This window comes from Podarcis muralis, chromosome 13 (genome assembly GCF_964188315.1).
Source record: "Podarcis muralis chromosome 13, rPodMur119.hap1.1, whole genome shotgun sequence".
Lineage (NCBI taxonomy): Eukaryota > Metazoa > Chordata > Lepidosauria > Squamata > Lacertidae > Podarcis > Podarcis muralis.
Window position 1 is genome coordinate 42,300,407 of NC_135667.1, and position 26,124 is coordinate 42,326,530.

A 26,124-nucleotide genomic window follows, 5' to 3' on the forward strand; every position below is an offset into this window, starting at 1 on the left:
AGTCTCTGTTCACACCTCGGGGCAAGAGGGAAGGACAGTTCTCTTGTCTTGCCAATGACCCTTAAAGGTAAAGGTAAAGGTACCCCTGCCCGTACGGGCCAGTCGTGTCCGACTCTAGGGTTGTGCGCTCATCTCACTTAAGAGGCCGGGAGCCAGCACTGTCCGGAGACATTTCCGGGTCACGTGGCCAGCGTGACAAAGCTGCTCTGGTGAACCAGCACCAGCGCAGCACACGCAGCACCAGCGCAGCACACGGAAACGTTATACCTTCCCGCTATAAAGCGATACCTATTTATCTACTTGCACTTAAGGATGCTTTCGAACTGCTAGGTGGGCAGGAGCTGGGACCGAAAGACGGGAGCTCACCCCGCCGCGGGGATTCAAACCGCTGACCATGCGATCGGCAAGTCCTAGGCACTGAGGTTTTACCCACAGCGCCACCCGCGTCCCGTTGCGGCCCTGTAATGTTCCTTAATGGCCCTAGCTTAGCCAGGACAGTTTTTGCATAGGAATTCCTCTGCAGCGTAATTAAAACATATTTCAAATATACTGGCGCGAATGTCAAGCATAAAAGCATATGACATCTGTATACAGTACCGTGCACCAATTAGACTGCCCACCATATCCAATAAGCCTAGGATTTGCAGTTTGATGAAGAGTCCAAAATGAGATTCTCACCCTTCCTCTTAGAGCAGGGGTGCCCAAACTTTTTTTCAAAGAGGGTCAGAACATGCGTAAGGGCCGACCAACGTTGTCGTTGACCTTTTTTCAGGATTGAAGTTGTTGAGCTTTTTTTGCAATTTTACGCCAAAGTTGCTGGGTTTTTTTTTTAGGATTGAAGTTGTTGAGCTTTTGGGGGGATTTTACCTCAGGAAAAAAATTAACTAGATTAGGACCCCGAAACAGACTTTGGACATGCCTGTCTTAGCATGAACTTCAAAGTTTATTCTGTTGCAGTGCAGAAAGTAAGTGAAATGGCATACCTGGAAGAAAGCGGTGGGGAAGACCACAAACAATAAAGCTTTTGGTAAACCTCTGGAGTGCCTGAGGATGGCACTGTGACCCCATGTGCCTCGACTGGGCACTGATATTGGATACAGCCGAAGTACAAACAGAAGCCTTGCCTCTGAGAAACAGCCTGTGGAAACTGAGAAACAGACTGACTTCAGCTCATCTGAAGGAGCGTCTAGTTAGGAGTCGCACCCCCTTGTATCTTCAGGTATTTTGGTGAATGTGATCATTGGGGATTTGAGTGCACCTGAGAGGTCAAGGTAAGTTGGCCACTAGATCAGGGCTTAAATTTGGTTCTTGGCTGGCGAAGGAATAAAGAGTGCCTCTGAACATGGGGAAAGCAGACCTGCTGCTAGTCTGCTGTGGTTTTTTGTTGTTGATTTTTTAAAAGCACAATACCAAAAAAATTCAGGCTTTTGACTTGACAGAGCTGCCATACGTCTGGACTGCCCCTGGGTATTATTGGGATTTCAAAGGCGGAATTGACATCTGGGGGGGGGGGGATTTCCAAAATGTGGCACTTTTTTCTGGATCTTAGGAAAGCCAATCGAAAAATCGCAGTTCGGGGTTTGTCTAAAATAAGCTCAACTTTTGGGGTGATCTGGTTTTTATTTTTTGAAATATGGCAACCCTGTGTGAGATTTAGGCATGCCTGTCACTTATTCAAAGAGCCTTATTTAAGCATGATATTTGTTGGCCAAAATCACAAGATATATAACACGGACTTGGGACGTTGTCGGCAGGCGCAAATACACTTGGGTTGAGGTACTCTTGAAGAACAACATTTATTTATTTTTTTAAAAAAAGACAATTACCTAAAGTTAGCAGGGGATCCAGAGAACATGCATTGATTGCTGAGACATGGGAAGAATCCATATTTAATTGTGTCATTTTCCCCCCTGAGCACCAGAACAAAGTTGAATGGGGGGCAGATACTTTTTGTTGTGTAGAATCTTTATTTTAGCTTTGAGACACAAGACCAAACAAGGCAAGGGGAGTTGGAGACTTATGAAAGGATTCCCCATGTCAGCTGGCTGTTGTTGCTTTAAAAAAATGAAATACAGCAATGGAGGGGACACACACACACTTTGAATTTGATTGGGACAGCAGACCGACCCCTTTCTCTGTGCGCCACATGCTTCATTCTAATTTCTATTTATTGAGAGTAAGTGATAAACGGTGGACTGAAGCAACTCACAAGGAAACATGATCCTAGGTACTTGTTAACTGTAGAGTGTCCAGCCAGGCAGTATTTCTACTGCTCTGCCCTGGAAAACTATGTTCTGTCAAGGAACTAGCCTTGGGATCCGAAAAGCCAGTGAAGTCCATATTCTGGGGGAGTTCAGATGATTTCTACAGGTTGAAAGAACACACAGGTGGGTGGGTGGGTGTCATGAAGCTTGTAATAAACAAAAATCTGCCCTTATTCCCTTATGGGGGACACAAGAGCCCTTATAGAGTCCTTTGGAGGTTCTCCATCGGTAGGAGAAAATAACAGAGGCCAACCAGAGAATATTGAGAAGCAAAGCAGCTAGTAAACCTGATCTTTATTGAACTATTGCAGCAGGGTGCTCCCCTCACACACAGGAAAGGAGGAGGACCCAGAACCAAGGTGTGCCCGCCCTTATATAGACATTTTAAGTTGCCCGCCCTGGAGTCCAAGACCACCCCCCAGAAACATCATACATACATCACAGAAGGGGTGTAGCTCAAGACCACCCCCCAGGTACATCATACCTACATCACAGAAAGGGTGGTCTACAACAGAAATCCGAAAGCGTTGTTTATCTCCTGTCTGGCAGGTTACCTATTAATGGTCACTTGATTGGATTACCTGGGGAGCCTGGCCAGTCTTTCGTAATGATAAATACTTAGTTCCTGAGCCAGGTCACAGGCTCACCCTAATCATACACAGACATACCCTTAAGAGAGGATTTGTGAACAAAAAGACAATGGGGAGGTTTTTCCATTTTCCTTTGGCCTTGCAGAGAAATATTTGAGGTCAATTTGGGAGGGACGAAATGGTTTCAGGACTTTTTCTGTGGGGTTTCAGACATGTGGTCTATTTATGCAGTTATGAACATTATATATATATATTTATTGGCCGAGGGAGTTGCTGTATAGCTTCCGGGTCATGTGGCCAGCATGACTATGCCACTTCTGGCGAACCGAAGCAGCGCACGAAAACGCCATTTACCTTCCCGCCAGAGCGGTACCTATTTATCTACTTGCACTCTGACGTGCTTTCAAACTGCTAGGTTGGCAGGAGCAGGGACCAAGCAACGGGAGCTCACCCCGTATCCTATATATATATATATATATATGCAGGTTTTGGTGTCCTCGGGTGTCTTCCCGTGTAAAAGTACTTTTACACGGGAAGACACCCGAGGACACCAAAACCTGCATTCCTGTACCCGTGAAAATCTACGAAAGCAAATATATATATATATATATATATATATATATATATATATGCAGGTTTTGGTGTCCTCGGGTGTCTTCCCGTGTAAAAGATGGGGTGTCTAGGCGACGTTTCGACGAGGTCTCACTCGTCATCTTCAGGCTGGTGCTTTCGGCTTCTTGTTACTGGAACAGAGCAGGATCTCAGTGTTTGAGTTCCTATAAATACTGTTGAGGAGGTGTGTTGTATAGCCTCCAATGTTCTGGGCAGAGAGGAAGTTCCCAGGCTAGTGTGCCTTTTCTTCTTTTGTTCCTTAATTACTTGAGGGATATCTTGAGTGATTTCTTGAGTGATATCCTGAGTACCACTTAGGTGGGTCATTAGGTGTGGATTAGTTGCTAAGGCCTTTGTGTCTTGACCTCTTGAACTTTGTGAAGAGTTTTTCTGAGAAGATGGCTGTACTGAAATTAGTTGTGCTCTGGCTTGGCTTCGTGTATAGGGGCGAGCTGTGGTTTTGTGGCCTGTGCCAGCCAGATCTGTGTAGGGATTGCAGCCCAACTTCAGCCCTATGCAGAATCCATCTCTTCACACGTTCCAAACTCCTTCCAGTTCATAGAAACAATAAAGAAGCAAAACCTACATCCCAATGACCTACTTGTGAGCTTCGATGTTGTATCTCTCTTCACACAAGTGCCCATTAATGAAGCCTTGACAGCCATTCAAAACAAATACAATCCCCCCGAATACATCTTGGACCTGACCAACCATTGCCTAACCAACACGTACTTCATCCACAATGGACAAAGATACAAACAGATAGAAGGAGCACCTATGGGATCACCCCTCTCACCGGTCATCGCAAACCTGTACATGGAACACTTTGAAACCAATGCTTTAGACAAGTCAGAACACAAACCCAAACTTTGGCTCAGATATGTTGACGACACCTTTGTAATTTGGCCACACGGGAAAGAAAAACTGGACAGCTTCCTCACACATCTCAACAGCCTACACCCCAAAATACAATTCACTATGGAAATAGAAGCCAACAACCAACTTCCCTTCCTTGACGTCCTAATCTACAAAAAACCTGATGGCTCCCTAGGACACACTATCTACCGGAAAAAAACACACACCAACCGCTACTTACATGCACAATCACACCACCACCCTGCACAAATAAACTCCGTAGCCAAGACTCTCATCTCCAGAACCAAACGCCTGGCTGACAAAGACCACCTGACAACTGAGTTACAGAATCTCTCAAATGTGTTAATTGCCAATGGATACCAGCAAAACAGGGTTATGAAGCTAATCCAAAAAGAAACACCCCCCAAAAACCAAGACACAGAAGAAAACAATGGCATGGCCCTCCTTCCTTATATCAAGGGCACTACAGATAAAATTAGCAAAATCCTCCATAAACACAATATCAAAACAGCCTTTTGCACCAACCAAAAAATAGCCAATATCCTCAGAAACCCCAAGGATAAAATCCAGTTGGAAAACCAAGGGGTCTATGAAATACCCTGCAAAGTCTGCCCAGCCACGTACATTGGACAAACAAACAGACGAATAAATGCACGTATCGCAGAACACAAGAATGCCGTCAAAAAAGAAGAAAAAACTTCCTCTCTTTTCCAACACATGAAAGAAACAGGACACGAAATTAATTTTGCAGATTCCAAATTGCTCTTTAACATGGAACATCACCACAAGAGAATAATCATGGAAGCCATCGAGATAGAGAAACACCCTCACAACATGAACAAGCGTGACGACACATCCCGCTTGCCAGACATCTGGAAATTAGCCCTCCCCACAAAAACTGACACCAGAGCCAGAGGCACACAGAACGCCATCACCAATCAACCACACCAGATCCAAACCCAGACCCTCCCCACAGATAAATTACAGACACCATCCAGTAGCCAAACCATGGTGGCACCTCCGGATGCTGCACCCCCCTGCAATCCCTACACAGATCTGGCTGGCACAGGCCACAAAACCACAGCTCGCCCCTATACACGAAGCCAAGCCAGAGCACAACTAATTTCAGTACAGCCATCTTCTCAGAAAAACTCTTCACAAAGTTCAAGAGGTCAAGACACAAAGGCCTTAGCAACTAATCCACACCTAATGACCCACCTAAGTGGTACTCAGGATATCACTCAAGAAATCACTCAAGATATCCCTCAAGTAATTAAGGAACAAAAGAAGAAAAGGCACACTAGCCTGGGAACTTCCTCTCTGCCCAGAACATTGGAGGCTATACAACACACCTCCTCAACAGTATTTATAGGAACTCAAACACTGAGATCCTGCTCTGTTCCAGTAACAAGAAGCCGAAAGCACCAGCCTGAAGATGACGAGTGAGACCTCGTCGAAACGTCGCCTAGACACCCCATCTTTTACACGGGAAGACACCCGAGGACACCAAAACCTGCATTCCTGTACCCGTGAAAATCTACGAAAGCAAATATATATATATATATATATATATACACTTTAATTTTTTTATTTCAGGCTGCATCATAAAGCTAGCCCCTTTCCTCACTGTTTGTGGATACTGGCCTGGAGGGGGACACACATAAAATCAGACAAACGTGAAATCAGACAGACTAGTTGGACAAACAGCTCCAAGACATGGAAGCAGTTTGAACAGTCACGTGAAACACAAAGATTACAATAAATAAAACGGGCCCTATATTTAAAGCCCGACCAACTCACACTTAAAGCACATGACTGCCCCTCTCTGCTACCCCACCCCACCCCCACCCCAAGAAAAATCCTGGGAGCTGTAGTTTGCTAAGGATGCTGGGGATTGTAGTTCTGTGAGAGGGAACTACAGTTCCCAGGATTCTTTGGGGTGTGTGTGCGGCATGCACTTTAAATGTGCATCAGATGCAGCCACTATTGGATCGCGGCCTGGTCCAGGGTGAGTCGCGACAGGAGCAGTACCAGCATGCAGGTATATAGTAAAAGTTTAAGAAAGCGGGGTTCTGGATCTGAAAATATTGAAGCTACCTGTTTCAAATGCATGCTGTGTATCTACCCAAAGTTTTTCAGCTGGAGATTCTGGGCCTAGATAGGACCTTCCTTCCTGTGGGTTAATATGGCAGGAGGGAGCTAGTTAAATCTGCACCTGCAGCAGCGTGGCCTGGCAAATATCTATTGATGCTTCTCCTAGCTGGTGGCCCTTTACTTAATTGTTTTCTCCTTGCCCCCCCCCCCCTTTTGACAGTGGCTTGTGCTTGTCCTTCTTGGCTACGGGCCCAACCATCCATCTTTCTATCTATCCAATTTAATGAGTGCTAGGTAGGACTTCAAAGAGGAAACAAGTCGTTAAATAGTCCACTGTCAGGAAATGGGAAACTAATTAATAGGCCTCTTCAGGAAGGCCATGAACAAGGAGATAAGCAATTAAAGTGCTGATAGCCAGGGGAAAAGGGAGCTTTGCTCAATGGGATTTATTTTGCCTCTGGGTGAACATATATTAGAATCTTGCCCACAGGGATGGGGTTTGTGGGATAAAAAAACATTCCAGATTAAGAAACTTCCCAATACAGGGCTGTCTTCAAATGTATTCTAAAGGTTGCATAGTTACTTATCTCTTTGGCTCAGGGGGTTGCATAAATCCATACCCTCCAACATTTCTCTGATGAAAATAGGGACGCCCTAAGGAAAAGTGGGTCGCGGGTGGCGCTGTGGGTTAAACCACAGAGCCTAGGACTTGCTGATCAGAAGGCCGGCGGTTTGAATCCCTGCGACGGGGTGAGCTCCCGTTGCTCGGTCCCTGCTCCTGCCAACCTAGCAGTTTGAAAGCACGTCAGAGTGCAAGTAGATAAATAGGCGGGAAGGTAAATGGCGTTTCCGTGCGCTGCTTCGGTTCGCCAGAAGTGGCATAGTCATGCTGGCCACATGACCCGGAAGCTGTACGCCAACTCCCTTGGCCAATAAAGCGAGATGAGTGACCCAACCCCAGAGTCGGCCACGACTGGACCTAATGGTCAGGGCTCCCTTTACCTTTAAGGAAAAGTGGGACATTTCAGGATCAAATTTATTGAAAACCAGGACGGCTTCTGTAAATCCGGGGCTGTTTCTGGAAACCAGGGAAACTGGAGGGTCTGGGATGGGATATCTGGAATTGCAATGAGGGGTGTAAAATTATATGCGTGTCCCGTGGAGCTATTGTTGAAATCCCTCTTCATGCTGCTTTCAGAAGACCAGAATGGACACACCTCTGGGGAATAGTGTAGCCCCTGAGCCCATAAGACAATCTTGACATGAGATAAGAGAGAGAGGGAGAAACGGCCTCGGCCCAGTATACCTGAAGGAGCGTCTCCACCCCCGTCGTTCAGCCCGGACACTGAGATCCAGCTCCGAGGGCCTTCTGGCGGTTCCCTCATTGCGAGGTTACAGGGAACCAGACAGAGGGCCTTCTCGGTAGTGGCGCCCACCCTGTGGAACACCCTCCCTTCAGATGTGAAGGAAATAAGCAGCTACCCTATCTTTAAAAGACACCTGAAGGCAGCCCTGTTCAGGGAAGTTTTTAGTATTTAACGCTGTACTGTTTTTAACACTTGATTGGGAGCTGCCCAGAGTGGCTGGGGAAACTCAGCCAGATGGGCGGGGTATAAATAATAAATTGTTATTATTGTTAAATTGCAGGGTACATATTATTCTGGGGAAGGGTCAAGTCTCCCGCTCCTCGAGTGCGGGAAATGCAATCTCGGCGTTCCCTTTGTGCGAATCCCCGGGTGGCTGTACCATCGTCCGGCACTAGGAGATGGAGCTGCAGGGTTGCAGGAACCATCCGATACTTGACCAGCTGCCCAGAAGGGCGAGTGCCAAGCCGAGAGAGGACGATGCTACCTGAAGAACCCTCCGGTCCTCAGGTTTCAGCATGACCATTTGAAGGGAACAGCAGCTGTTCTGCCAACAGGCAAGCAGCTCGGCCTGAGAGCTCCCACTCTCGGGGCAAGTCTGAGGGGAGCGGGGGAAAAGGCCTTTTCTTTGGGATATTGCTCACTCCATTGAACAGTAAGTAGGCGGCGGAAACCCCAAACCCACCCCCAACGCTGGTGCCTGGCAGAGCTTTTGCGCCTCCTTGCTCTTTCTCGCAAGAAGCGGCTTGACCTCCACCTTCTCTTTTGCGTGGCTGATTATTCCTGCCTGGCTTTTTGACTGACCCATGGAGAGTTATGCGCTGTTGCTGCTGCTGCTGCTGCTGCTGTGACACCTTTGGCTAAAACACCGTTTGGCTGTGGCTTCCTTTTCCCCCTTTCCCCTTAAAACCAGATAACCACCAGCTTCCTTCAGCCATGTTAGAAAGTAAAAAAACATGGGTGGGTCAGGGTGGGAGACACTGCTGAGGGGAGTTGTTGTGGGTGGGTGGGTGGTGTACACAGGGGCCATAAACAAAGCTGACAGGAGGAATGGTGCGGCCAAGATTTAAGCGGCACCAGCCTGCGAAGAAGCTGCTAATGGCTTGTGAGAGCGGCAGGGCTGTAAGGCGAGATGGGCTGGCTGACACCATCTTCTCCCAGCTCCAGGGGATGACTAGAATCTTGGCTTTCGCACCAGAAATGCGCCCAGCTCTTGCCGTCTTCAACTACCACTCTAAATATAAACCCAGGCCGCACACAGGGCTATTAGCAGTCGCCTTGTTCATGTCTGGACCTGGAAGTCTTTCTTTCTCTCTCTCTCTCTCTCCCCCTGCCCCGATCCTTGATAATGTGTGATTTCTTGAGGAATGGGTAGGGAAAGGCGCTTTGCCTATGCTCAGAGGCACTCTTCTCTGTGTCGGTCGCTTTGCACATGTTCCAGTGTTGGGTTCCGCCACCAGAAACAGTTCATGGGACTGTGAAAGTCCTCTTTTGAAAAGAATACATTCTCGGAAGACGGAAATGAGTTTTCTGGCTCATGAAGGAATATCGGTTCGTTCGCCTTTTTGCACCAATATTTCCCGAACTGCTTGGCACACCTGACGTCTCGCTGTTTGCCTGTTTGCTCAGAACGCCTGAAGAGCTTAAAGTAGAATTGGTTGGGCCTATTTTCCGCCGCCAACCCTCCCCTTTGGCTCATCGATGGAGGAGGGATACGGTTTCGATGTGTCGCCCAAGGGCTTAGACTCGGTGGTGCACCAGGCAAGGACACTGCATTTGAAGCTGAGAAACTGTTTCAAGATCTCTCGCTGGGATCAGTGCAGGGGAGGTAGAGAGAAAGGAAGGAGAAAACACGTCTGAACGCTCCTGTAATGCCAGATCTTGAGTTTGTGAAGAAAAGGGCGTTTTTTTTAATTATTCAAACCAGTGTTTGGCTTGGTCCCAAGGGAGAGGGTGGCCGCACATAGCTAATGCCACCCATTATTTAGGGATTGCCACAAAGAGCAGTTACTACAGCACTTGTTTCAGAGCCATCTCCTTTTCATTCATTTCCCCCTGCTAGGGTGAACCATTTCTCTGTGTTTGGGGATAAGTGGCTGCAGCAGAGATACATTGGAGACGACTCCAGCCTTTCAGGGGACAAGGCTGTGCTTGTTGGCCCATGGGAGCTTCCTTTCAGATCTGCGAGTCTCACAAAAATAAAAGAAAGTTAGCTTCTAGGTGTGTGCAATATGTTTCCTACAACAGGTGCAATCCTGACTTTTGGAAATAAGGGGTGCCAGGGCCGAAGTCGCATCTTTCCACCTTCTTGTCATTCTTACCTCAGGTCGCTAGAGGCTCGTTGAGGTTGTCTGTAGGAAGGGCACTCTTTGCATGGTCAGAGGCACTTGTATTTTTCTTAGCACATTTTAGGGCTAAGCAGTGGCACGGGAAATTGGTTCTAAGTCCAGCAAGCCCCAGGTCAGATAATGCGCTGCTCCTTATGATGTATATTTAGCGAAAGCAGCTGGAGGTACAATATATGGGCCTATTCACTGTGTGAGCTTATGTAAGGGCATATGTATACCATTTCAGTTGGCATGGCTTTTTTCAAAGATCCATGGGAACTTTAGTGTGATGAAGTGCTAAGGATGTTGTTGTTGTTGTTGTTTAAGTGCTAAGGATGTTGTTGTTGCTGCTGCTGCTGTTATTATTTTATTTATAGAATTTATAAACTGCTTTTTCGCACAATCAAAGAGTTTGAAGGGACCCGGAGGGTCATCTAGCCCAACCCCCTACGATGCAGGAATCTCCACTAAATAAATCCATGACAGATGACCATCCAGCCGCTGCTTAAAAACCTCATCAGAGGTTTGAAAGCAGTTTCTAACAATAATAGGACAATATAGTGAAACGATTCAGTAGAGCGAAAATGGAAGGTGGTTAACATCAAATTTATAAAAAAATTAGCAAGACAACCGTGAATAATAGCCTAAAACCCAGAGTAAACGAAACAATTCCTCCAAAAGCCTGAGAGAAAGGTGGGTTTTGACTAGATGATGCAAGGCCAACATTTCTGTCCACACCTGTAAAGATAAAGGGACCCCTGACCCAGTGGCGTGGTGTGGGTTGTCAGCACCCGGGGCAAGGCAAGTAATTTGCGCCCCCTAACCCGTGGATTTGCGCCCCCTAACCCGTGGATTTGCGCCCCCTAACCTGTGGATTTGCCCTAACCCCAGATGTTGTGCCCGGTGCGGCCAGCCCCCCCTGCACCCCCCACGCTACGCCACTGCCCTGACCATTAGGTCCAGTCGCAGACCACTCTGGGGTTGCGGCGCTAATCTTGCTCTATAGGCCGAGGGAGCCGGCGTTTGTCCGCAGACAGCTTCCAGGTCATGTGGCCAGCATGACTAAGCCGCTCATCTCGCTTTATCGGCCGAGGGAGCCGGCATACAGCTTCTGGGTCATGTGGCCAGCATGACTAAGGCACTTCTGGCGAACCAGAGCAGCACACGGAAACGCCATTTACCTTCCCGCCGGAGCGGTACCTATTTATCTACTTGTACTTTGACGTGCTTTCGAACTGCTAGGTGGGCAGGAGCTGGGACCAAGCAATGGGAGCTCACCCCGTCGCGGGGATTCGAACTGCCGACCTTCTGATCGGCAAGTCCTAGGCTCTGTGGTTTAATCCACAGTGCTAACTGCGTCCCTTGTCCACACCTGTGGGGGGAGTGAATCCCAGAATCTGGTATCACTAACCCAACAAGTGATATTTGCTGGTGATGTTGCAGCAAGCCAACTCTTCCCAGTCGATGTCAGAGTCCAGGATGGCTAATATGGGGAGAGGCACTTCTGATGGGATCATCTGCTAAGACCAGTCATGGGCAAACTCCGGCCCTCCAGATGTTTGGGACTACAATTCCCATCATCCCTGGCCACTGGTCCTGTTAGCTAGGGATGATGGGGATTTTAGTCCCAAACATCTGGAAGGCCGGAGTCTGCCTACGCCTGTGCTAAGACTCTATTTCTTTAATTAATGCACATACCACTTCCTCGAACAAAAGACCTCTAACTGGTTTACCAACTCTAGCGGCAGTGTTTTCTGTTAGCTGTCGTTTCTGGGCGGACTTCAAGGCATGCAGAGAGCATTGCAGTGAATCTGCTAGAGATCTCTAGGCTTCTCACAGAACTGTGGTTTCCAAGTAGCAATTGTGGGGTTCCTGTGGCTTCCTAAAGGACAGTTAATGACTATTAAACCAGTTTAATTTATACATATGTTCAGAGAGCTCGCTTTTACAGTTCAGAAGGTATTGCAGTTTTCGGGCTATAACGTGGGGCCCTTGACAACGGTAATTTCACAGTTAATCTGTCCAGAACTTCTCCCCTCAGCAGCTCTGTGGCCTATAGTTATCGCAACTGCATGGCAGAAAGCAAGAGAAGCCTTTTCCCAAATGACATATATAGTGTTGTGAGGTGTTTGTTTTTTTTGGGGTGGTGTGGGAGATTAGTCTGTATGATGCCAGAGTCCATTCTAATTCCTGGATTCAGCAAGTGTTACAATCTAACAGAGGATCCCATTGTTGAGTTAGCCATGGCCCCTAGGTATGGGTCTTTATTATAAGGAAGTGGTTCTGTGCCACAGGGCAAATGGGTGGTCCCCCATCCTCACCTGGTGGGTAATGAGAAGCTAATAATAATAATAATAATAATAATAATAATAATAATAATAATAATAATTTTATTATTTATACCACTGGTTGGGTTTCCCCAGCCACTCTGGGCAGCTTCCAACAAACTATTAAAAATACAATAAAACATCAAACATTAAAAACATTCTTAAACAGGGCTGCCTTCAGGTGTCTTCTAAAAGTCAGATGCAGTGGAACCTCGGGTTGTGAACGTGATCCGTTCAGGAGGCACGTTCGCAACCCGCAGCGTTCGCAACCTGCAGCGCTGCGTCTGTGCATATGTGGGTCGTGATTTGGTGTTCCTGCGCATGTGCGAGCGCCAAAACCCGGAAGTAACCTGTTCCGGTACTTCCGGGTTCACCGCGGTGTGCAACCCAAAAACGTGTAACCTGAAGTGTCTGTAACCCAAGGTACCACTGTAGTGGTTTATTTCCTTGAAATCTGATGGGAGGGAGTTCCACAGGGCGGGTGTCACTACCAAGAAGGCTCTCTGCCTGGTTCCCTGCAACCTCACTTCTCACAGTGAGGAAACCGCCAGAAGGCCCTTGGAGCTGGACCTCAGTGTCTGGGCTGAACAATGGGGGTGGAGACGCTCCTTCAGGTCTAGTGGGCCGAGGCCATTTAGGGCTTTAAAGGTCAGCACCAACACTTTGAATTGTTCTCAGAAATGTACTGGGAGCCAGTGTAGGTCTTTGAAGTCCAGTGTTATATGGTCTCAGCAGCCACTCCCAGTCACCAGTCTAGCTGCCGCATTCTGGACTAGTTGTAGTTTCCTGGTCACCTTCAAAGTTAGCCCCACGTAGAGTGCATTGCAGTAGTCCAAGCGGGAAATAACTGGAGTTTTGTGTGAGCTAGGCCAGAGACAGGCTGAAGGGAACAGTCAGAGAGGAGTCGTCTTATTAACGCCTCTCCCCCTCTCCTCCTTCAAGCCACATTTAAAGACCCAGTTCTACACAAACCTTGTCATATCTGGGTACAAGGCTGACATGATGCATTGTGGTCCCTTTCTCTCCCCGCCACATGGCTTCTATTTGCAAAAATGTGATAACAACATAGATGCATTTCTGCATCTCCATCACTGTGTCTCGTTTGCTTTCGGGGTCAACTTTTTACCGGGTTGGCATTCTTGGGAGGAGACTGTACTGGAGTTTCATGATAATGAACTTGGATCAGGCCAAAGGTCCATTGAGTCCAATGTTTCTAACATTAGCAAGATATGTTTCTCTGCAAAACAGGGCCAACCCCTGCAGCATTTAGCTGTATACCTGAAGGAGCATCTCCACCCCCATCATCCAGCCCGGACACTGAGGTCCAGTGCTGAGGGCCTTCTGGTGGTTCCCTCACTGCGAGAAGTGAAGCTACAGGGAACCAGGCAGAGGGCCTTCTTGGTCGTGGCACCCGCCCTGTGGAACCGTTAGAGGGTTTTTCCCCTCTGGTGGCAGATGATAGAAACTATGACACCACGAGACCAATGTAAAACCAAATCAAATAAAGGTTTTATTACAAAACAACAAAGCTTGTGGGTGTTTCCCCCTACAGGCAAAGTTCAAACTGCAACTTTTCCTCCTTTCATAGTCATGACCAGCTGTACCCAATCTGCCCAAAGCTCACAGAAACAGTTCTTAAAGGTACAAACATCTTTACTGTTTCTTTGCAGAATGACTCCCAACAGGAACGCCCTCCCAGCAGATGTCAAGGAAATAAACAACTATTTTACTTTTAAAAGACAACTGAAGGCGGCCCTGTTTAGGGAAGCTTTTAATGTCTGATGCTGTATTGTTTTTAATATTCAGTTGGAAGCCACCCAGAGTGGCTGGGGAAACCCAGCCAGATGGGCGGGGTATAAATAATAAATTATTATTATTATTAGCATTAGGGGGGAAGTCCCAGTAGAAAACCTCCCATCAGTGCCCGTGAGAGCTTTTTCTTACTACTAACAGGAGCACACGGTGAGGTGATACCACAGGGAGGCTTAGGCCTTCCCCTGACCTCCCCACATAACAATTTCCCTCCCTTACCTAACATTATTAAAATAAAAAAACCAGTGACAATGTTTTTTAATCATGTTGGTGACATAATGTGCTGTTAAGGTCTTTAAAAAGCCGCCTCTGGCCATTTCTGCACCTTGTATTGATGAATTCCATGTTTTCCGATGATGTACTTAGTTTTTTTTGGGGGGGGGGGGCTTGGGGCAACCGCCAGTATGTCGAATCCTGTTTCATTTTGATTGTTGTTGTTTTTATATATCTTTGGTATACTTCTTACATTTTAATATTCTTAGATGCCTTGAGTTCACAAGGTTTTGGGGTTTGTTTGGTTTTCTAAAAAGGACAAATATACCGTTTTTTTAAATGAATGAAATAAATATTGAGAGAAACACAGCCAGCTTTTGAAATCGGCATTTATTCAATTTTTGTTGTTCTCCAGCTAAGTAACACGTACAAAGATGCATTTGTTAAAGTGCCCATAAAAACCTTTTAGTGTGCAAGAATGCATTATATTAGACAAAATTGCTTTGAAAAATGTATGCTTTACACAAAATTAAATGCAAAAAAATGTGCATTTTAAGAGAAATTCTCACTAAAGTGCTGGTGAGAGTTTTCACGAGGAATTATTTTAAAAAATTGCAAGCTGATGTGGAGAACTGGGGAGGAAATGAGAAACTGAGAAGAACCAAAATTGACAGAGTCGCCCATCCCTATTTCTAGTAATGCTCCTTTTGTTTCCCTGACCGTTGATTCAGAAATGGCAAAGCGTTGAGAGGGATGACCTGCCTGTGTGAAGAACCCTTTTGCTTCAATCTTGGCCGTTCACAAATTTGAAAAGACGTAAGCATTAGCTTATTTATTGGGTAGTAGTTCAGACCCTGCCGCTCAAAGCCACTTCCTCAGAGTGCGTTTACAAGGAAAATACAAATCCAATTAACAATGCAACAAAAGCAATAAAACGCACAGGACAAAACTGACAGCAACAAAATCTAAAACAGCAGATGGCAGAGCAGCATTAAAAAAGGGGGACATAAAATTTTAAAATGGCAGAGGAGTTGGAGGCGGCAGGAATGAGCTAGATGGGATCAGTGGTCTGATACAGTTCAAGGCAGCTCCGTATATATATTTTAGCTCTCCTTTTACGCTTTTTAGTTCCTGGTAAGAAGGCAGGGTGGCCAGCTGTCCTGAATTCCAGAGGAGAATTTCTCTTTTAGAAGGTGTGCTCTGTTTCAAGGGCTGTTTGGCCCCAGTCTGGATTTCGGATAAAAGAGAGAGATCGGCGGCCTTGAAGTTGTGCACCAGCACAAGGGCAGAAGATTGAGCCAGTACATAGGGCCGGCCTGCCCATTAGGCGGAGTGAAGTAGCTGCCTCGGGCGGTGGAGTCGGATGGAGTGTCCCACCCTGGCCGCCATGGGGGTCATCTGGCGGCAGCTGCGGCAGCTTGGGGCCTGATCTTGCGTAACTGTTGCAATATCTCGGCAGCTGCGTAACCTTGGTAAACGAGGCTTTGATGGGGTGGTGGCAGCGCCTTTCCGTTTTGCCTCAGGCGACGAAACAGGATGGGCCACCCCTGTGCATGGGTCTAGACGTGGCCTACCCCACGGGGTGCGACTGCAGTGCCGGCTTTCTGACGGTGGGGTCATTGCTGCTTACCCAGAGCTGGGAGTGGGCGGCAGCGGGATGGTCAGTGCGGTGCAGGGACACCGGTGAGCATGGCAGATTAGCTCTGCCAGTATGTCCAGACTTTGCTGACGTCTCTACCACTTCATAAAGGGACGCGGGTGGCACTGTGGGTTAAACCACAGAGCCTAGGACTTGCCGATCAGAAGGTTGGCGGTTCGAATCCCCGCGACGGGGTGAGCCCCCGTTGCTCGGTCCCTGCTCCTGCCAACCTAGCAGTTCGAAAGCACAAAGTGCAAGTAGATAATTAGGTACCGCTCCGGCGGGAAGGTAAACGGCGTTTCCGTGCGCTGCTCTGGTTCGCCAGAAGCAGCTTAGTCATGCTGGCCACGTGACCCGGAAAAACTGTCTGCAAACAAACGCCAATAAAGCGAGATGAGCGCCGCAACCCCAGAGTCTGTCATGACTGGACATAATGGTCAGGGGTCCCTTTACCTTAACCTACCACTTCATCATCATCATCACTTTTAATTTGTATACTGCCTTTCTATCTTACAATACTGAAGAAACAAGCTGAAAAACAAAAAATGTACAACCTATAACAATCTAATGCACTACAAAAATGTGATAATAAAACTTTAAAATAGGCAACCTGTATCAAAAAAGTAACATTCAACAATCATTAGAAAAGTATTAAATAATAATAACGTTTAAAAGTTAAACAGAAATCCACTCAACAGTTACAATAAATAATTTCTAAACTATAATCAATAAAACAACGGCAAGCCACAGTACATAAAATGATGCAATACAAATTGAGAAGCAGAGACTAGAGGGTGAGGCAAGGCAGGTGGAAGGAGGCCTTGCCTGATGGAGCCTCTCCCCTCACAGCCACTTCATCCCGGCTCTCACCCTCAGCATAAGCAGTATCTTAAGTCAGGCTTCCTCAACCTCGGCCCTCCAGGTGATTTTGGCCTACAACTCCCATGAACCCTAGCTAGCAGGACCAGTGGTCAGGGATGATGGGAATTGTAGTCTCAAAACATCTGGAGGGCCAAGGTTGAGGAGGCCTGTCTTAGGTTATCTATACCTGTATACCTGAAGGTATACACTCCCATCATTCAGCCCGGACACTGAGGTCCATCTCCGAGGGCCTTCTGGCGGTTCCCTCACTGGAGAAGCAAAGTTACAGGGAACCAGGCAGAGGGCCTTCTCACTGGTGGCGCCCATCCTGTGGAACGCCCTCCCATCAGATGTCAAATAAACAAACAACTATCTGATGTTTAGAAGACATCTGAAGGCAGCCCTGTTTAGGGAAGTTTTTTATGACTGATGTTTTAATGTACTTTTAATCTTTTGTTGGAAGCCGTCCAGAGTGGGGAATGGGGAAGGTCAGCCAGATGGGCGGGGTATAAATAAATTTATTATTATTATTATTATTATTATTATTATTATTATTATTAGGCCATAGTTTTCCTCACTATTGTGAGATTTGTTGTATTTCCGGTGAAATTAAAGTCATTACTAAAGTCAAACATATATATTACCATGTTGAAAGGGGGGGGGGGGCAATGTGTAATTGGCCACGCTCGTTCTAGCCCTGCATGTTTAAAAACAGCCTCCTGCAGTCTGGCTACCTCTAGTTGTTTTGGAATGCAATTCCCATGCGTCCCAACATCCTAGGATTAATTGAACTGTGGTCAAAAACTCTCCAGGGCACCAGGTTGGGGGAAGGCTGGTTCAAAACATTTCTATTACAGTGTCAAGGCTTTGGAAAAGCTATTCCTCCCCCTGTGGGACCGTGACAAGTGCCAGAGCGCATGGAAACTCCGTTTACCTTCCCGCTGCAGTGGTACCTATTTATCTACTTGCACTGGCACGCTTTCGAACTGCTACCTAGGCAGGAGCTGGGACACAGCAACGGGAGCTCACCCCGCGGCAGGGATTCGAACCGCCGACCTTCTAATTAGCAAGCCCAAGAGGGTTAGTGGTTTAGACCATAGCGCCACCCACGTCCCTGCTAATTTTAATATATATTAACATATGCTAATGTCTGCATATCAAACTGCTGTCAAACTATAGAGAACTGCCTTATCCCTATGCAAAGGTGGATTTAGGGCCGTGCAACCATTTCCAGAGGGGGCACCTTCCTACCTCCTTCCCTAAGCCTAGTAATCGCTAGGCAGCTAAATGGTTGGTGATTCGTTCTCCACTGACTGTATGTGATCATAAAAAAAATTCCTTCCAGTAGCACCTTAAAGACCAACTAAGTTAGTTCTTGGTATGAGCTTTCGTGTGCATGCACACTTCTTCAGATGCATGCACACGAAAGCTCATACCAAGAACTAACTTAGTTGGTCTTTAAGGTGCTACTGGAAGGAATTTTTTTTGTTTTGACTATGGCAGACCAACACGGCTACCCATCTGTAACTGTATGTGATCATGTAGGACTTATCCACACAGGATCAGAACAAATGGCAATCGGGTTTTCTGCAGATTGCCGTTTGTTCTGATTTAGTGCTAAAGAGTGTGTTTTTTTGTGGGGGGGGGGGGGGAGTGGAGAGGAAAGGCAAAACTGATCAGATGCGTTCCGAGAAAGCGTGGGACCAGCAAAAAAAAATGCTTACAGTGGTTCCTTGGTTCTCGAACTTAATCTGTTCCGGGAGTCCCTTCGACTACCGAAACCGTTCAAAAACCAAGGCGCAGCTTCCGATTGGCTGCAGGAACTTCCTGCGCGCAAGCGGAAGCCACATCAGACATTCAGCTTCTGAAAAACGTTTGCAAACCAGAGCACTAACTTCCGGGTTTGTGGCGTTCTGGATCCGATTTGTTTGGGAGCCAAGCTGTTCGAGTACCAAGGTACCACTGTATTCCTGTGCTTTCTAGGCATGGACAAGCGAAAATGTGGAGGAACTCCAAGTGTTTGTGTATGAAAGTCCCTACAATGTATAAAGGGAAGGGGATGTTGTACTTGTGTGTGCTGTGTATGTGTGTGTGAGAGAGAGAGGATGACCCCCCCACACACACTTTGGTTTCGGCCCCACCCACCATGGACCATGGCCACGTGGTCCCCAGAGGGTCACCACAAGGGGATGCAGCCCCACCCTGCCCTAGAAGGATGATCACAACCGACAGGTCTTCTTCTTTGGCAATCACTCGTAGCCAAGTAAGATTGCCTTCCATAAACACGGTTTTAAAATTGAGTCTGTAAGTGACTGTGGAGGCCAATTCTGGATCCACACGTCCTTCCACAGTGAGGACATAGGTTCCTGGGCAAGAGTTGATCATGGTGAGGGTTTGCCAAGCGTGCCTTCCTCTTAGCACATTTCTCCCTTTCATCCTGAGTTCAAGCATCTTCCAAACCCATGACACCTTTGTCAGTGTTAATACTATTTTTTTTATTTATTTTTTTAGATTTGCCTTGAGAGAGTCTTTGAACCTCTTTTGTTGACCACCAGCATTATGCTTACCATTTTTAAGTTTGGAGTAGAGGAGCTTTGGAAGACGATAATCAGGCATCCGCACATCCCTCCATAACACATGCCCATCAAATTGGCAAGCATTTCACTAGTGGTTGTGTAAACTGACTGCAATCACAACAAAGTGTATGAAATGGGGGTGGGGGGGTGGGAGGGCATGTATTTCTACTCCCAACATCAAATGTGTCCGTCTACGAATCACCAGAAAGCTCCAGAAAGTTTGTAATACAGTATTTTGCATGATTCTTCCAGATGAAGAGTTGAGGTGTGGTCATTGTTGCGCTGATATTTGCTGGGCAGTAATGGGAAATGGAGCGATGAAAGATAGAGCTGTAAGAGATCTGTTTTCATCAAGTGCGCTACTCCAGTCTTAAGCACACTTACTTGGAAATAAATCTCATGGATTTCACTAGCTGGGCGTTCCTTCTCAGGCATTCTTAGGAGGACTGTTGCTTTAACTTCCTTCTGCTATGTATACATTTGTGTACAATATACTCTGCAATTTTGGACGCCTCAAGACTGGCAGGATTATGCACTGTGCTGTTGCTTTTTAAACCTCTGTTCCGGATGGGCCTTTTAATACGGGCTCTTGTTTCACCTCCCAGGATAAAATTCTCTCCAGCTAGCCGCTAAGTCAGCTTCCTTCAGGGCGTCAGATAATCCCGGAAAGTGGAGGGAGGTCCTTTGTGCAAGTTTCAGATCAGGAAGTTTGAAGGAACAAAGTATGCCATCAAAACCGCAGAAGGAAATGGACTCGGCCAAGTGGCATTGGGTTACAGGGACAATTTTAGGTGTGAGAGAGGTCTGTATTTTCAAGCTACCTTTTAACCCAGGGGTCAGCAAATTTTTTCAGCAGGGGGGCCGGTCCACTGTCCCTCAGACCTTGTGGGGGGCCGGACTATATTTTTTTTGGGGGGGCATGGAACGAATTCCTATGCCCCACAAATAACCCAGAGGTGCATTTTAAATAAAAGCACACATTCTACTCATGTAAAAATATTCTGATTCCTGAACAGTCCATGGGCCAGATTTAGAAGGTGATTGGGATGGATCTGGCCTCCGGGCCTTAGTTTGCCTACCCATGTTTTAACCCAATGTTTAAAATGTGTGGTGCCTGAAGTTCAAGCCCAGCTCGAAGCGATACCCTCTGCCCTAGCAATCTTGCCGCTTTTTCCTAGCTGTGTGGCCCAGTTGTAGTAACACAATCATGAGAAAAATGGCATGTTGTCAGTAGTTAGACTAGTTAGGCATGTTCCAGCACTCTTTGATCTAAGTTTGCTTAGAGCCCTTTAGCACTGCTGAGGCTTTCCCTTCCCACAATTAGCTGGAAGTGGAATTAAAATGGTGATTTCACATAGCACTTAGTTGTTCAACAGTGTTGTCGTCAAAGCTAAGATTAGAAAGTTTGTCCAGAAGTAAGTATTATTTAAAGGTCCCTATCAATATTAATTAGTAGCTTCCTTCTCACAGGTTCTGCCCTTTTGCTTTCTTTCTGTGTAGTGCATCATTGCTGATGAATTATGTCCTAATTGGTCAGTTCCTATCGCCCATAGGGAGGGCTAAGGGGAAATCCATTACTACTGCCATACTCCATTGAACACCAAATGGAAGAAGCAACAAGAAGGAAGCTTTTAATTAGAAGGACAGTAGCCTAGAAAACCTTCAACAGCACGTTGACTATATACACCAGACATGCTATAATTGTATTTCAGCTGGGGAAAACCTGCCTTTCAAAAAAAAGGCCATGGGGAACACAGGAAACACTGAAATGCAACAAAATGGCAGTAGCATTGTCCAGATTCTCCAGTTTTCTTCCAGGCTACACTAGAACTCTTCAGCGCTGCCAATACATTGCTATTTCACAGTCAGCTGGGATGGAATGATAACAGTTGCCCTGCATAATTCGTGATTTAGTGCTATCTCCTCCATTCTAGTCTTGCATCGCCTGTCCTCACAATAAAGGCAAAAGTCAGGTCACATTATTGACATGAAGCCTCCCACTGTGATCTGAAGTGTCTTTACTCAGAAATCAGTCCAGTGAGACTTCCAGCAGAATGCTAACTAGGTCTACTCAAAAGGAAGCCCTATTGAATTTAGTGGGGCTTGCCCTTGGGAAAGGAAAGTTAGGATTGCAGCCTTAATCCCTAGAGAGTGTGCTTTGTTAATGTCCTGAACTGCCCTGTACTTTCTTGCTTCCTAAACTCAAATGCCACCTGCCCCTTCAGAAATCCTTCACATCTTGATTTCTGTGCCCCCACCCTCCGGTCTTCCTCATTGACAGCCCTCCCATGGTGCAGTCTGCACTGTCGACATCGTTCCCCCTCCTATCTTTCTCTTTCTCCATTTCACATCCACCCAGGAAAAGCCAGACAGGCTGAGTATTATTTTATTAATAGTAATTAGGAGGGCTTTCCCTTGCCCCCCCACCCCGCAGAACAACTGTCCTCACAAAGCTGGTTCCATAAAGATAAAATGCTCATCAGTTACAAAAATTGTCATAAAACCATGTACAGCCATAAGAACCAACCAGCATTTGTTGTTGTTTAGTCGTTTAGTTGTGTCCAACTCTTTGTGACCCCATGGACCAGAGCACGCCAGGCACTCCTGTCTTCCACTGCCTCCCGCAGTTTGGTCAAACTCATGCTGGTAGCTTCGAGAACACTGTCCAACCATCTCGTCCTCTGTTGTCCCCTTCTCCTTGTGCCCTCCATCTTTCCCAACATCAGGGTCTTTTCCAGGGAGTCTTCTCTTCTCATGAGGTGGCCAAAGTATTGGAGCCTCAGCTTCACGATCTGTCCTTCCAGTGAGCACTCAGGGCTGATTTCCTTAAGAATGGATAGGTTTGATCTTCTTGCAGTCCATTGGACTCTCAAGAGTCTCCTCCAGCACCATAATTCAAAAGCATCAATTCTTCGGCGATCAGCCTTCTTAATGGTCCAGCTCTCACTTCCATACATCACTACTGGGAAAACCATAGTTTTAACTATATGGACCTTTGTTGGCAAGGTGATGTCTCTGCTTTTTAAAATGCTGTCTAGGTTTGTCATTGCTTTTCTCCCAAGAAGCAGGCGTCTTTTAATTTCGTGACTGCTGTCACCATCTGCAGTGATCATGGAGCCCAAGAAAGTAAAATCTCTCAATGCCTCCATTTCTTCCCTTTCTATTTGCCAGGAGGTGATGGGACCAGTGGCCACGATCTTCGTTTTTTGATGTTGAGCTTCTGACCATATTTTGCATAGTGTAATCTAATACCAGTGTTATCTCCTACTTCCCACTGTGTTTCCCCTTCACTTTCCTTGTTGCAAAAAAATGCTAGCCTTTGGGGAAGTGGGCTTGTTGCTCAAGAGCTCCAGATCAGCTTTTATTGTTTAACCAGAGTTTGCTGGTATAGGATTGAATCCCGCCTGAAAATTGCAACAGTTTGAAAGCTCCCTTAAGGGCTTATCCGCACTCGTTTTTTGCCCCATTCTTTCTAGGCACAGGTATGCGTTTTCCTGGTCCGTGTTCTGAGAGCCCCACCTCTTTCCCCCGGAAAACTCGGATCTTTACCATTGAATCAAAGCAAATACCAATTCGTGTTTTCCATGGATTGGTGTTTGTTCCAATTCAGCAGTAAAGAACGTTTTTTTTTTTTTTGCAGGGAAAGCACCAGGGCGAAAAAGAACAAGTGCTCGGATCTGTAATAGTTTTGTATTGTTGTTATAGCATTTTGCACTGTATTTAATCTTTCTTTTAAGATTTTATTAAGACTTTTCATAATGCATTACAGTAGAGTAACAAATGAATCTAAAAAACGAGGAAAGGAGACAAATATAAAGTCCTCCTTCATGGATAGGTCTTAGCTTGTCCCACCCAGAGACATCAACTAACCATCACCTTCATCATCTTCATCAACTATCAACAGCATTTATCTGTATATTAAGCATTTTCATGTATGCTGCCCAGAGCTTTGGTTATGGCATGGCATAGAAATACATTTAATATCAATATATAAAATTATCCCCTGTATGGCAATGATATGGGGAGGGTGGAGACCTGGGAGCTTTTCCCCCTAGTGATAATTGCTGCTTGAAGGTATGTTGTTGGGATTGTGGCCGGAGAGGGAAGAGTTAAACCTCTCCACGCCATGTATTGCAGTCCCAGTGACCCCGGATTTTAAATGGGCAATCGTGTCATTAAAGTAACATCTGGTTTGGCCCCGAGTGATGCCAGCCACATGCCACAGGAAAGTAGTAATAGCAGCAGCAGTAGTAAATAGTTACAATCATAATAATGAATTTGCAGAGTCTTTCCAGCTGGCCCAGATCAAATATTCATTCTATTTTCTCAAATGCCTGAACGTGGATATGATCAAAATCCTATTGCCGCAATAAAATACTCCCATGATTTTATTTTATCTTTTCTAATAATTTCTAATAATTTTGTATTAGTTTCCCCACACAAAATTTAAAATTGTTCAATTCACTTTCAATATACAGTGGTACCTCGGGTTACATACGCTTCAGGTTACATACGCTTCAGTTTACACACTCCGCTAACCCAGAAATAGTGCTTCAGGTTAAGAACTTTGCTTCAGGATGAGAACAGAAATCGTGCTCCTGCGGCGTGGCAGCAGCAGCAGGAGGCCCCATTAGCTAAAGTGGTGCTTCAGGTTAAGAACAGTTTCAGGTTAAGAATGGATCTTCGGAACGAATTAAGTACTTAACCCGAGGTACCACTGTAATTTATTGCATTTTGACTTCCCATTCTTACGGCCGCGATGTGCCTGTTGTAATCCTTTCTTTACTGCCATAACTACGATTCATTTTCTAATATATCTTATATTACAATCATTTATTTATTCTCCTTCCCTTGCCTATAATTCAAATCCTGCTTGCATTTTCATTTGACTATATATATTTTTCTTAAATAGTCCAAAAATAATCTCCAGCCACATTTCTGTCTCATTGATCTCTTATTTTTGCTATCCGCTCCGCCATCTTTGCATAGTCCAGTAACTTTAAAATCCCTTGATTTTATTTTCTCAGCGTATGTGGTTGACGGTTCTTGATCCTGGGATGGGTGTGAGTCTATTATGGGGCATTTGAGGGCCAGAGCTGGATGCTTGCTGTGGTCATGGCAGTGTCTGAGCTCAGTACGTTTCTGTACTCTCCAAAATACTTCACAGATGATACGAAGGATACTCAGGCAACACCCTAATTCTCATGCCCAAAATTACTGCCTTCCCCTCCCCGGCATTAAACTACAGATCTCCTCTGACGCATTGCTGCATTTATTTTCTCTGCAATGAAGCCAAGATGGTGGCTTTGGTTTTAAAAACCAGCAATAATTAGAAAAACAACAACATAACGATCTGCTAATAACCCACGGCTCAGAAAACATAGCTCATCATCTGCAGTGTGTGAAATGGCTTGCAAATGAGGAAGGGCATAAGGAATATTTGAAAAAAATATATGTTAATATTTAAACCTTAGAATAGCTTTGGAGGTGTATATAGGCTGTAGGGTTAGAAGTAGAAGATAGGGTATTTTAAAATAGTATAATTTGTAAGCGATAAAATGTGAAGATATTTTAAGTGCGATTTAAAAAAAGAGATGGTTAGAAATTATGATATATGTGAACTGCTAAAGGTGAAGTAAAATGAAAATCGGATAGGTGGGACTTGGGGAAGCCCACTTAACAGTGTTTAGAAAAATAAGGATATGACAAGAATTTGTTCGTATTGTTCGTCTTTTCTGTTTGTGTTTTTTATTTGTCTTATAAAATGAATAATTTTTTTGGAAATAAATAAATGAGGAAGGGCTGACAGCTAGAATGGGGGCAGAGGCCTACATAGGGGTCCAGCGTGGCTGACAAGTGGCAAAGCGGCCGGCCTGGAATCTGCACCTGGCATCGTAGGACAACTGCCAGGCTCCAGTGCCCCAGCAGGCTGAGTGCCCAAGGCACTCCACAGGGGCAGCTGGACCTGAGTGCTTCCATTTTAATCGCCTCAGTGCCCTGGAGCATTGTGGGAGCTTAAAATGCCGTTTCCCAGCTGCCCCGGAGCAACCCTGATGACAGTGAGCCGCAGCCCTGTTTCCATCTTACATGCGTCTTCCTCCTCCTGCCTCTTCCTCTTCTTCCTTGGGAGGAATGGCCTGAGTCATCTTGTTGCTGAAACCTGACGCTTTCTCTGATGGTCCACAGCAGCTGGAGAAACTGCCAAGCACAGGAGGCTACCCGGAGGCTGTGTATTAGAGGCAGGATCCCACTGGGAGCTGCCGCCGCCATAGCAGCATGCCTGCCCCACCAACATTTCCCCAATGAAAATAGGGGAGTCCTGTATCATCATCACCATCATCATTTTATTATTTACACGCCGCCCATCTGACTGGGTTTCCCCAGCCACTCTGGCCAAATTCCAACACATATAAAAACACAATAAAACATTAACAAAACTGCCCTATACCTGAACTGCCTTCAGGTACTTTCTAAAGTTTGTAGAGTTACCGTATTTTTTGCTCTATAAGAATCACTTTTTCCCTCCTAACAAATAAGGGGAAATGTGTGTGCGTCTTATGGAGCGAATG

The 26,124-nt window shown here is 46.0% G+C and overlaps 1 protein-coding gene across 3 annotated transcripts in view; it reads left to right on the forward strand.

Annotated features, from left to right (window-relative positions):
• The first annotated feature begins 1,166 nt into the window (after nucleotides 1-1,166).
• The window catches only part of SCN4A (sodium voltage-gated channel alpha subunit 4), a 97,523-nt gene continuing 72,565 nt past the window's right edge, over nucleotides 1,167-26,124 (forward strand). The window contains exons 1-2 of one of the 3 annotated variants that reach the window (XM_028702753.2): nucleotides 8,287-8,455; nucleotides 15,211-15,295. The gene's annotated coding sequence lies outside the window, so the exon portion shown is untranslated. Of the gene's footprint in view, nucleotides 1,272-8,286; nucleotides 8,456-15,210; nucleotides 15,296-26,124 lie in introns of those variants that run through there. The other 2 variants (XM_028702755.2, XM_028702752.2) reach the window with 2 other exon arrangements.